Here is a 13,379-nt window from a genome sequence, read left to right on the forward strand (position 1 = left end):
GAAATAAGAGGCTCTAAGTACATCAAAAGGACAAGCTGACACAAGGAAAACCAGGAAAGAATTAAAACAGAACTGTTGAAGCTAACAGGTACCGTAACAGTCCTTTATTCATTTTAAAAACTTATCTTCTTAAACTGCAAAATAAACTCAAGGTGCCTAAGAAAACAAAATCTTAACAACAGTAACAGTAATAAATTTTATTTATACCCTGCCCTCTCCGGCCAAAACCGGGCTCAGAGCGGCTAACATCAAATATATAACATATTACCATAAAATTAAGCAATCAATTAAAAGACATCCTAAAATCAAATCAGAATCAAAGTGGAATAAGGATGTAAAGCTCAGTCCACAACACAGTCCCCAAACAAATAATAAATCTGAGAGGTGGGGGCATGGTTTTGCTACTGTGCAGTTAGCAAAGGGCTTGAGTCACTGACTTGCTTCAGTGCAAGTCCCTCTGGGCGCAGTTCAGCCTTGCATTCAGAGGATCGGGCTACATCTAGAGCAGCACACTCCTCGGCTGCCCACGTCGCATGCCTCCAGAGCTCTGAAGAAGTGTTCCAGAGACCCGGCAAAGGCGGAAGATGGCTGCAAAAAACAACTGCAAAACTTGGGCACAGGTTGGGAGGGGGTCCCAAATTTTGGGGTTCCAAGTCAATGAAGCTACCCTTTGAGGTTGGAAGGCCAGGTGTACTTTTGTGGCCATTCCTGCACTGCTCGGGGTTGGACTAGATGAACCCCAGGATCCCTTCCAACATTGCAGTTCTATGGCAGAAACCACGCTGAGCTCCTGGTTGAAAAGCAGGTGCAGGCTTGCAGCCTTTTATGTAGGGATGGGGATGGGAGAATAGCAGGGAAGCTGTGACAGACAACTCACTTTGTTAAGTGCCAAATACAGTGGTGCCTCGCAAGACGAAATTAATCCGTTCCACGAGTCTCTTCGTCTTGCGAAGCACGGCTATTAGTGGCTTAGCGGCTATTAGTGGCTTAGCGGCTATTAGCGGCTTTAAGAAAAAGGAAACAAACTCGCAAGAACTCGCAAGATGTTTCGTCTTGCGAAGCAAGCCCATAGGGAAAATCGTCTTGCGAAGCGACGCAAAAACCGAAAAACCCTTTCGTCTTGCGCGTTTTTCGTTTTGCGAGGCATTCGTCTTGCGGGGCACCACTGTAACAAGAAGAAGAAGAGCTATTTTTCTACCAAAAGAGGGGCTGTAGCTCACCACAAACTTCTCCCTTATTCCCTTAGAATGGCAATGACGCCCACCTGAGAGGTGCTGGAGCTCAGCTCTGGCTGGGAAAAAGCCCAATGAAGTCCATCTGGAAAACCTGTGGGAGCGCAGAATGCATAATAATAATAATAATAATAATAATAATAATAATAATAAAAAAAAACAACTTCAATGAAGTCCATTTGGAAAACCTGTGGGAATGAGGAGCACAGAATAATAATAATAATAATAATCAGTGCTTTTTTCTGGGGGTACTCAAGGGTACACAGAAGAAAACTTCTGATAATAACAGTAGTAGCAGCAGATAATTACATTTTTATACAGCTCCTCATCCATAGATCTCAGGGTGGTTCACAGAACGGGCTCCCGATAAGCTTGCCTTTAAAGCACAGGCAGGGATGGATGGGATCACTTCATATAACATTCTGTGCCCCGGAATGAAAGAGAAAGAAAAAGAAAGCGAGAGAGAGAAAGAGGAGAGAAGCAGAAAGAAAAAAAAGAAAGAGAAATAGAAAGGGAGAAAGAGAAAAGAAAAGAGAGAAAGAAAGAAAGAAAGAAAGAGAAAGACAGAGAGGAAAAAGAGAGAAAGAAAGAAAGAAAGAAAGAGAGAGAGAGGGAAAAAAGAGAAAGGGAGAGAGACAGAAAGAGAAAAGAAGGGAGAAAGAGAAAGAAAGGGAGAGAGGGAAAGAAAGAAAGAAAGAAAGAAAGGGGGAGAGAGATAAAGGACAGGAGAAAGAGAAAGAGGAAAAGAGAAAGAGAGAAAGAAAGGGAAAGAGGGAGAGAAAGAGGAAAAAGAAAGAGAAAAAGAGAAAGAGAGAAAGAACGAGAGAAAGAGGAAAAGCGAAAGAGAGAGAAAGAAAGAAAGAAAGAAAGAAAGGGAAAGAGGGAGAGAAAGAGAACGAGAAAGGGGGGGAAGAGGGAGAGAAAGAGAACGGGGGGAGAGGGAAAGAAAGAAAGAAAGAAAGAAAGAAAGAAAGAAAGAAAGAAAGAAAAGGAGAGCTTTCCAACCTCCCAACGAGCCTCCCTTTCCCTTCCGACGCCTAAAGCTTTGCCCCGCGAGCAGCGCAGCGGGCGCGAGCGAGGAGGCGCCTCCTTCCCCCTTCCGCGCTCCTTGCTTCCCTTTCGCCGCCGGGCCGGGCGCTCCTCCGTCCCATTCCTTCCTCCCTCCTTCGCCGCCGCGCTCTCTCCGCCGCCGTGTCGTTCCGCCCCCCCTCCCCGCTCTGCGTCACGCGGCCTCGCGTGGGAGGTGGGCCCGGCGCAGGCTCGTCGGCGGGCGGGCGCGCGGAATCTCCCCACGTGACGGCGGCGGCGCGGGAGGGGGGCCCTGGATGTGCGCGCGGGCAGGAAGGCCAGGAGGCGGCGGTGGAGGAGGAGGAGGAGGAGGCAAGGCGAGGCTGCCGCCGCCGCCGCCGCCGCCGCCGCCGGTGCCTCCCTGCAGCCCTGCCGCCGCCAGTGCTGGGTTGTCGCGGGGCTGCCGGGCAGAGCTGGGCCGAGGGGGCGGGAGGCAGCTCGCCCACCCATGGGAAGGCGGCAGCAGCAGCAGAAGGACGAGGCCGGCCGCAGGCGACCCTGGCCATAACTTCGCGCCCGCCGGGAGAAGGGAAGAGCCGGGCAGGCAGCGGCAGCAGCGTCCTGCGAGGAAGAAGTAAGTCGGGGACCCTCGTGGGCACTGGATCGCGCGCAGGACCGGGGGGGGGGCGAGACGCGCGAGGGGCTGTGCGGGCGCGATCGCGGGGATCCTTTCTCTCTTCCTGGCTGCCGAGGAAGCGTATGGAGAGACGGGGCTGCGAAATGTTGGCGCCTGGAGAACAGGTTGCCGTCGAGTTATCTTAAAAGAGGGGCGCGCCTTTGCTTCCCGGCAAAGCGAGATCTTTGGCATGGGATCCGCTCTTCGGGTTGAAGGCTGCAGCTTTTGCAGAGTTGGAAAGGGATCCCCGAGGGTCATCCAGTCCAGCCCCCTCTGCAATGCAGGACCTAAGTTTTCTCCCCGCGCCCCTTCTAACCCACACACAAAAAAAGCCTTTCTGGAGAGACCGCAATGGATTTTTTTTTCTTGCTCGCGATTCGGGAGGCATTTCCCCCCGCTTGGCTTTTCAGCGGCTGAAACTTGCCTGCGTGCTTCGGACAATCTCGCGCGTCAAAAACGCACGTGTGAATGCGAGTGTAAGGCCTCCGCGTGTTGGTGCGGTAGGCGAGTATCTTAAGAATGCTAGCTGCGCGCGAGGCTTCTACTGCAAGTTCTGGTTCAGCCTCGCTGGCGCTCTGAGGCTGCGATGGTGGTAAAGTGGGGGGGGGAGTGTAACTGGGAGAAACTGAGGCAGGGGTGGAGTCCCCAACCACATCTGGAGGTATCCAGGTTCCCCAACATCACATCACACTACTTGACCTTTGGCCATGCTGCCTTGAGGCTGATGCGACGAATGGGATAAAGGGAAAATAGGAGAAGTTTCTGCCCCGTCCCGCAGGGTGTTTTCTTAGCTGCTGCTTGGTACAATTCATTCTGCTGCTGCAGATTGCCGGAAGGAGAGGGCGGATTCGTGTATATGTAGGCGGAGTGTGGATGATTCCCAGAGAAATCCGGAGCAGAAAAGGGTGAGGGCGTGGGAGGAAAGTACTGAAACGTCCATGTATTGTCTTCGCTTAAAAGTTTGGGGGATGGAGTGCAAATCCAAACACTACATTGGGTGGGATTTTTTGTTACTATGTTTTCTCTACGTCTGTGAACTTCTTTTAAGTGCTGGGAAAATTTATTATGCTACAGATTTCTGAGACTTTTTTTGTTAGCTGTTGCTCCTTGTCCCTCTTAGACACTTGTCCTCACGATATTTGCCCTCCAGCAAATATATTTTAACAGCTTCCCTTCATTTGGCTGCAGGCATACTCCCATGTGTGTGGAAATACTGTACATGATGTGTGGTTTTGGGGTGTTTTTTTTTGCACAGACACACCCTAGTTGTAAACTAAAGTCAGCTTAATATTTTTGAATGGGAGGATTCCTGTTTCTTTCTGCCGCCCCCTCAAAAGAATGATGCACTTTGTAGGGTTTTGAAAGCGTAGGTAGGTGATCCAAATTATTTTACTGAAAGCAACAATTTGTTTTAATAAAGGACTTAGGTTTATTTACCAACTTTGATGAGAGGCTGTTTTGCTTTGTAACTTAATAATTCAGCTGCCTCCAAGGTGGTTGGGGGGGGGAGTGCTGAAGATATTCTACTACCAAAACATAATACTGTACTGAAAAGCTGGTGGATTGTCAGAACAAAACATAATAAATTTAAGGTAGAGATCCTTAATAAATCATCAGTAGATCTTAAATGCCATTTTGGTAGGGGAGCAGAACTGATTGCATATTTTGAAAGAAATGCTAGTTTGGGAAAGAAAAAAACACACCATCCTTGTTGTTTAGTTAGCAAAAAAAAAAAGTTCTAAATAGCTGGTTGTTTGGGAAAATATTGGGATTGTATTGTTAGCACCCTCATCCTGAATTTGGAAAGAAGCCCTGTTGATTTTAACATTTCTTCCCGGTACATCAATGAAGGCAGTAAACCATAAATAAAGTAAATCTGTATCAAATTAGAATAGACTTACATCAGAGCAAACAGAGTTTAGCATCAAGATGCCACTGATACAGTTGTTTATTTAAGCCCTGCTTGCTAAAAAAAGAAATAGCCATCTACTAATCTTTCGTACCGGAATGCTAGGCTTCAGAAAGATACAGAGCCTTTCAAAATAAATCAAGTGTTGTTGAAAATACAGTGATTCTGTGAGCTGCACAAATCTTCGTTCAGTCGTTTTTGAAGAAATCTTTTGGAAAGTCTAGTGGGTGGGCAGGCTTTCAGGATGTACTTTGTTTTTTCTAGAAACCCCTGAGATCCGTACATTTAGAATGAAAGAATTAACAAGCCCAGGAACTGAGCTCACATTCCTTCCACACCAAATCCGCTCCTGGTGTCTCCCAGTCCCTTAGGTTTCATGATTTCAGCATTATAATGAGTAGGGAGGCAGGTCACAAACACACTCTCATTTGTATCTGAAGAAGTGTGCATGCACACGAAAGCTCATACCAAGAACTAACTTAGTTGGTCTTTAAGGTGCTACTGGAAGGAAAAAAATTTTTTGTTTTGACTAAGGCAGACCAACACGGCTACCTATCTGTAACTAACACTCTCATTTGGTTTGCTTCCATTTTGTTAATGACTGGAAGCCAGAAATCCCTTGCTGACCTACATAAAATAACCCAGAGGTCCGCTAGCAGATCCCAGTCTGAACTTATGCCCACCTCTGGAATGTCTGAAGAGATCGTTTTAGAATGTATTCTATTGCTTTTCCTGCAAGTGAGAGATCTAAACATGTGCCCAGTGCCAGTGGGAATGGCGAGAGATGTTACCCCTCACCCCACCCCATTCTGTCTTAATATAGGCAGTCCTCTGTACCTATAGAATTCTCACTATTGCTGGCTTTTGAGATCTGTGCTACTGCAACCCAGTTTTCAAGCCTGGGATTTCCTTTTTCTCTTTTGTGGCGGGGGCCAGGAAGGAATTGCTGACACTCAAAACCTAAAAAGAAGCCCCGCACCAACTCCTGAATTAACCTTCTGTTGCATACAACCCACTTTAACCGTATCTGAAAATTTGCACAAGAAGCTGGCGCCCCTGTTACTAGATCATTTTTTATATTTATTTTTGCTTTTCATTCCTTGCCATTTAACTTTCGCTGAATGGGAGCGCTCCTTAGCCACGTGAAGAGAGACAGAAAGAGAACTTAAAATGGAGGGGGGGCATTGAAAACCAAGCAACGTCTGTGCAAATATAGGGGGAAATGTAAAACAGTTATCTTCCTCTTCCTTCCCCTTCTTTTTCAAAGGTATCCCCCGCTAGTCATTTGTCTTACAGATGCGGGTGGGAGTCTCGTGTGAAAACACCCCATAATGCCAGAGTATCGCTGCTGAAAAAAATGCAGCAAGGCTTGCTGTTTCAATTCAGCCTTAATTGGGGCAAGGAGGGGTGTTTTGTGAGGGCACGGAGTGTGCCTTAAAAGGCGACAATTTGGGTCTTTGCTGGTTCCCCTCTGCGCAGCCTGCCCAGAGATTGACTGTGAAATTTTGATTGCTCGGTTCCATACAGCATCTCTCTAGGCGAACGTTCGTTCCCAGTTGCCTTTGCTACCAAGGCAGCCTGCAGACAGCCTGGGAAGGAACTGGTTAATGCATGCTAAGCCCACCCTCACAGCCCACACTTTCTTGACTTCTCCTCTTATCCTGCTTCGCCTACATGAACAACATTCGCAGCAGCAGCAGAAACGCCTCCTCTCTGTAACCTTCACAGAAAACCTGCAATTTCCATCTTCTGCTCTGGGCAGGAATTTCTATTTTAAAAGTTGGTCATCCCAAGATGTTGACTTGGATAGGGAGATGTTGAAGATTTCTGGCTTGTCGTTTGTTTGATAGTTAAAACAACTACTGTACAGTAATTCCACACTTCTTAGCTCCTGAAGGAGCGTCTCCACCCCCATCGTTCTGCCCGGATGCTGAGGTCCAGCGCCGAGGGCCTTCTGGCGGTTCCCTCATTGCGAGAAGCAAAGCTACAGGGAACCAGGCAGAGGGCCTTCTCGGTAGTGGCGCCTGCCCTATGGAACGCCCTCCCATCAGATGTCAAAGCGATAAATAACTACCTGACATTCAGAAGGCATCTTAAGGCAGCCCTGTTCAGGGAAGTTTTTAATCTGTGATATTTTAGTGTATTTTTGGTTTCTATGGAAGCCGCCCAGAGTGGCTGGGGAAACCCAGCCAGATGGGCGGGGTACAAATAATAAATTATTATTATTATTATTATTATTATTATTATTTCTGTAGCATTCCCCAGGCTGTTCCTCTAATGCCTGCCACATATCACATCTTGTAATTGTAAGTTAAAACAATTGGCTTTACAGTGTGACCATAACCATGCCTGCTTGCCAGTAAATCCTATTTAGTTCAGTGGGGCTTAGTCCAAGGTAATTGGTGTTAGGATTGCAGTCTTAGTAGCACTGTGCTTTTGTTATTAAGGATGCAAACTCATCTGGTGCTGTGGAAAACAAAGCCTTTCTTTCTTGCTACTCCCCTTCCAATCCCATTTAGAAAAATGCCCCCCACCCCAATTCTTAGTAACTGGCCTTAGTAACTTATTTTTTATTTAGGGGATTTAAACCCTGCTGTTAAGTTCAGCCTGCCAGACTACCAGCATAAAACAATACAAATACAGCAACAATTATTTAAGAAACAGCACAAGACAGAAGCAGGAAACGGAAGACGTATACTTAGGGGGGAAATGGTGAATAATCCCTGGATATAAAAGGTGTCTGGTGTTTCCCCCCATCACTCCAGACCCTACTTGAAAAATCAAAATATTGAAAATGTATTGAAAATTTTCTCTCTTACACACTTCCCCCTGGTGTCACTGCTTCTACCAGAAGGTTTTTACAACTTTCAAAGTTAAGGCTGCACTCACCCTGATGATTCAGTGAGAGGATTCAACATATGTAGTTTATCATTCAGTTTCCCTGTCATCAGATCTGGCTTCAACTCCTCAGACAGCTTAAAGCTTGTTGAGGGAATTTTAAAAGCCTCTTGAGGCTGGTTGCATGTTCATATGTGCAAACCTGTAGGTGCTGAAAGGGAAATATCTGAACAGCCGCTTATTCACATGTGCCAGTTAATAATTTGATGGTGGACGACTCACAGCTAAATATGTCTTTAGCTTCTATTGACCGGCATTGCCCCAGAGATGATACCCAGAATTCGACCCGTGCCTTTTGATCTGTGAAGCTGTGGCCGTTGAACAACAACAAAAAATGCATTGTATGCAGTGTTTGAAAGTGAGATAGAAAAGCTAAGAGCCAAGTGGCTCCTGCGACCTGGGTTGTGGGTGACAAAACAGAATGTCTAGTTGCCATGGAGAGGGGGTCGGCAAAATTTTTTATTTATTATTTTGATAGGCATGAACTAGTACAGTGGTACCTCAGGTTACATACGCTTCAGGTTACAGGCGCTTCAGGTTACAGACTTCGCTAACCCAGAAATAGTGCTTCAGGTTAAGAACTTTGCTTCAGGATAAGAACAGAAATCGGGCTCTGGCAGCGCGGCAGCAGCAGGAAGCCCCATTAGCTAAAGTGGTGCTTCAGGTTAAGAACAGTTTCAGGTTAAGTACGCACCTCCGGAACGAATTAAGTACTTAACCTGAGGTACCACTGTACACAATTCACATAAGTGACACATTGTTAGGATCACATTTTTAGCAGAAATGGTTAATACATGTTTAATTTGGTGTTCGCAATAAAAATATTGGCACCGTACTTCAAATTTCAAAACACTCTAGTCTTTCTTGTTAGACTCCTTAGCATACTGTTTATCCTTAACATATACTTTGAGGCTTCAAAGCACATACCTTTCAGTAATCCTCGAGTGTCGTCCACGTGAAAAAAAATGGCACCCAGACCTTTTGAGGTGCTTGCAAATGGAGAATCCATAGGTGCGAAATGCGCCTGGTGCCCTGCTAATTTCGAACCATGATTGTAGGAACTTTTCTTTAGTGCACGGGAGCCATTTGCAGACAGGCCACGCTCCATCCGGAGTATCTGCTTCCCTCCCTCCCTGTTAAGTCTCAGGTGGCAGGGTGAAATCTTGGATTTCCACTTGGTGCATGGTTTCACGTGAGCCCTGTCGCTTGGAATTTGGATTAGCCGCCGTGCTGCTGTTGTTGGGCCTTGATCAGATGTACGTGGTTATGGGAGCACATGCGGCCTTGGTGATCTCAGAAACGTGCAAGCCATACATGTACAACACTAATTAATATGTTGTGTGCAAAGGAGAAGCTTGTTGGATTGGCGAGGAAAAAAAGTGGGAGGCAAACTATAAGTACGTACTGAGGTGCAGCTTGAGTTCGAATTGCTCCTCTGTTCTTTGCTGCTTCCTGTCTTGTGCTGCACTTTCCACTGGAAAGGTGTTTGTTATGAGCGGAATCAGAGTTTGAAATTTGCCAGGTGCATTTTGCACCTGGCTATAGGCCACTTGCATACATCTGGAGGTGCATGCCTTGGAATCCTCAGGTCTTGCCTGTTTTCACATACAGTGATACCTTGGTTCTCAAACTGAATCCATTCCGGAAATCCGTTCCAAAACCAAAGCGTTCCAAAACCAAGGCGCACTTTCCCATGGAAAGTAATGCAAAACGGATTAATCCGTTCCAGACTTTTAAAAACAACCCTTAAAACAGCAATTTAACATGAATTTTACTATCTAACGAGACCATTGATCCATAAAATGAAAGCAATAAACAATGTACTGCAGACACACAATCAGTAGCTAAACTGGGTTCCACACAGTCACAAAAATAAAACACAAAGAGCCACAAAAACAGACAGACCTCAGCGTAACACTCAAAATGGAAGTGTGGCACTCAAATCGTAAGCGTAAAAATTAAAACAGAGCACATTCGGCTTCCAAAAAAAGTTTGCAAACTGGAACACTTCCAGGTTTGCAGTGTTTGGGTTCCAAGGCATTTGAGAACCAAGGTACCACTGTACTAGCAACACATCATTTAGAATTCGATCTGCGATATTTTAATCTGCACAATCGGGACGAATTTCAGGAACCAAAATGTCCTATTGAAAATCACCACCTTTGAGCTGCCTGGCCCCTAAATGGCAACTAGATGTTCCATTTTGGCACCTGTAACCCTGGTTTAAGGAGCCATTTGGCACCTAGCTTTATATATCTGAGTTTCTAACACTGAGTGGAAGACTAGCAATCAGCCTCCGGGAGGGCATGGAGTGATAATGAAATGAAACCCAGGCCCCAAAATCTGGGGAAGCTCAGGCCCGGTAGGGTAGTAGTGTTGTTTAAAGTTGCTCAGAGTATTGCATTGTGCCAGGCTCCTTAAGGGATGTAAACTGGACAATCCTACTGGTGTTTACTCAGAGGTAAGGCTTACTGATTGCAGCTGGGCTCCCCCACCCTGAAAGTAGCTATTCAGAAGTTTGCAGACTTGCAATGCCGTCCTCCCTAGATTTGCTTAAAAGTGTGATTGAATCCAGGGAGACGTATTTTGGAAACTTGGCATTGGTTTTTCCTTAGTGTGTTGGGAGTTCTAGCTACTGTGATATACTCACTGGCATGCATTTGGTTCCTATAATAATGTCAGCTGTGGCCTTGACACCCCCAGAGTCCCCACATAGAACACAGCTACTTTATAATATGATCATGGGACATCCACAAAGTATAAAACAATGCAGCTACATAAGGCCATGAACCATTCCCACCGTATAATTATAAGCGAGCCGCTTGCATAAATACATTTAAGTGTGTCTACAAACTCAATGAGAGGTGTGAGCTTGCTTCTGCTGGCTAATCTCATTTGCATTTGCACTTGAGGCAAGCAGAATCTCATCTCATCAACACAAGGAAGCCTTTCTCTCTCTTTTTTCATATTTCATACTTGTCGAGAGTTGAAAATCTCCATTCACAATATATTGTGCCATGGAGAACTGTAGAATAATAGCCAATGCTCTTGAAGAGAAGCATGGATACTGTTTCTAGCTTTTGTGTGTTTGTGTGTGTACACAAACACAAACATACACTATACTTTACTGCACTGATATGTTTAAATGTTTCTTTGATTCTTCTTGAACTTTCCTGCAACACTTGCCGTCCGCTCTTGCCACACCAGTGTGGCGTGCCACACCCTTTGAGAAACGCCATTCTGACTTAATACTTTGCGAGACCAAAACAACAGGTGGAGATCTTTTGGCTTGTGAACAGGTTCAGGTTTAGCACATTAATAATTTGGGTCATGATGGAGTCAGGCCTAGGCACAGCGCGGCCAACCTCTGAGCAGACGTCTATTGAATTGCACCATTCACATTTTCGTTGTTTGCAGTAGGGAAACTAAGCACAAGCTTTAAGACTTTCCCACGGGAGTCAGTTTTTATTTAAAATAGACCTACTTTGCCTTTCTGGACACCTGAGGCAGTGTACCAAAAAAAATTAAAGTTGAAAAGTTCAGAGATGAGCATGCAAAGCTGGCTGGTAGAAGCAGACTTTCTTATATCCGATCCCCAGTCACCTTCCCATGCTTCTTCTAAGTGTTGGGCAGGTGGGTTGGGAAAGTCACCTTCTGCTAGTCCCATACAGCTCATGTATTTCTGGACCCAACCCATATTCAGGGATGGTGGGTGTTTGGAGAAAAGGTTGGATGATGGGGAATCCTTGGAGTCTGCCTCTGTTTACAGTCTTAAGGTGAAATGTGTGTGTTGTGGTGGCCACCATCTTTTGTTGTTTAGTTGTGTCCGACTCTTCGTGACCCCATGGACCAGAGCACGCCAGGCACTCCTGTCTTGCACTGCCTCCTACAGTTTGGTTAAACTCATGCTGGTAGCTTCGAGAACACTGTCCCACCATCTCGTCCTTTGTAGTCCCCTTCTCCTTGTGCCCTCAATCTTTCCCAGCATCAGGGTCTTTTCCAGGGAGTCTTCTCTTCTCATGAGGTGGCCAAAGTATTGGAGCCTCAGCTTCAGGATCTGTCCTTCCAGTGAGCACTCAGGGCTGATTTCCTTAAGAATGGATAGGTTTGATCTTCTTGCAGTCCATGGGACTCTCAAGATCCTCCTCCAGCACCATAATTCAAAAGCATCAATTCTTTGGCGATCAGCCTTCTTGATGGTCCAGGTCTCACTTCCATACATCACCAACTTAGATGGCTCTAAAAGACTGTTGGACAAATTCAAGGAGGGTGAAGTTATCAATAGGTACAAACCAAAACAGGTAGGTTCTGCCTCCACTTCTGGAAGCAGTGTGGGACTCATAAGTGGGGAGAGTGCTGTTGCCCTTGGGCCCACCTTCTTGGCTTCCCATCAATCTCTAGTTGGCCACTGTGGGAAAGGTATGCAGGACTACATGGGCCATCAGCTAGCTTTTTTCTGTTCTTATGGGAAGAGGTAGCAGACCTCCAAAAGGGACTCATTTAGGTGCTATGTGGGCTTCAGGTTATACCTAGAACCCAAGACCAAACGTGGAATCTGCATAGCACCTAAGAGAACTGTTGGCATGTGTCATTTGGTTTCCTGCGCGCGCGCACACACACACACACAGCCAGAAACAAGAGTTCAGAAGTAATCGAAGACCCTCACAATATCCAGCTCGATTTTACTTACTTTCTATATACAAATATACTTACTAATAAGTTTATGTAGCAGTGGTTAGTCCCCAGCTCCCCATTTTTAGCTTTAGTTTGCAAAAGGGCATCTCTTGGGAGGGGGTTATGCCTTTTATGGCAGAACCACTCTGTTGCCACCTTGATCTAAAATTGTAAATATTAATAAATGTTAACGTTTCACTGAAAGCGGCCTGTTACGATTTGTCTTGGTCAGATATAGTGTGTAGCTCAGGCACATCCAAAGTCCAGCTCGGGGGCCTAATCTGGCCCGCCGGTATATTTAATCCTGCTCCTGTGGTAGTTTATTTATTGGGGTAAAATTATTAAAAAAAGCTGAACCACTTAAATTCCACAAAAAGCTCAACAACTTCAGTCCTAAAAAAAGGCCATCAACTTTGGTCGGCCCTCATGCATGTTCACTTCATCAAATCTGGCCCTCTGAAAAAAGTTAGGACACCCCTGGTGTAGCTTTTAGAAATAGGCAGTTAATGTATCAGTGATGAGCTGAAAATGGGCTTAATTTAACTTGTTCATGTCTTTTTAATTTAATGTATTAGTTTCATTAGTTTTCTTGTGTGATTTTTGGAGATCTGTAGGAGCCAGAGACTATTTAAAGCTTAACAGATACATCCTTGTCTTAAAAAAATTCAGGTTTAACCGTTCGATTTACATTCTGTGCTTGCTTCAGAAAGTTTTCTGTTGATTATAAGTTCACAGGCAGCAAAACTACTTTTGTGTGTGGGAATCAGCCAGAGCTCTTCGTGCTTTTGCACGTGGGCGAAGCAACAAATCTTTAATTTTACCTTTGCACAGTGGGCTACTTGTACATAAGCTCTCTCAAACGCCCATCTTCTCTCCATCTGGACAGGCAAGGAGCATTATCCTGAGCCCAAGGACACATTTCAGCCAGGCAAAAACACTTGGGTTGTGAAGCGGCAGGGCTAATCAAGGATACAGTTTCCGG

The 13,379-nt window shown here is 45.6% G+C and overlaps 1 protein-coding gene across 2 annotated transcripts in view; it reads left to right on the forward strand.

The window, feature by feature from the left end:
- Positions 1–2,621: 2,621 nt before the first annotated feature.
- NAB1 (NGFI-A binding protein 1) overlaps positions 2,622–13,379 on the forward strand; it is a 49,341-nt gene continuing 38,583 nt past the window's right edge. For both annotated transcript variants that reach the window (XM_053360409.1, XM_053360411.1), the window contains exon 1: positions 2,622–2,874. The gene's annotated coding sequence lies outside the window, so the exon portion shown is untranslated. The remainder of the gene's footprint in view (positions 2,875–13,379) is intronic.

Source organism: Podarcis raffonei, chromosome 1, assembly GCF_027172205.1.
Source record: "Podarcis raffonei isolate rPodRaf1 chromosome 1, rPodRaf1.pri, whole genome shotgun sequence".
Taxonomy (NCBI): Eukaryota; Metazoa; Chordata; class Lepidosauria; order Squamata; family Lacertidae; genus Podarcis; species Podarcis raffonei.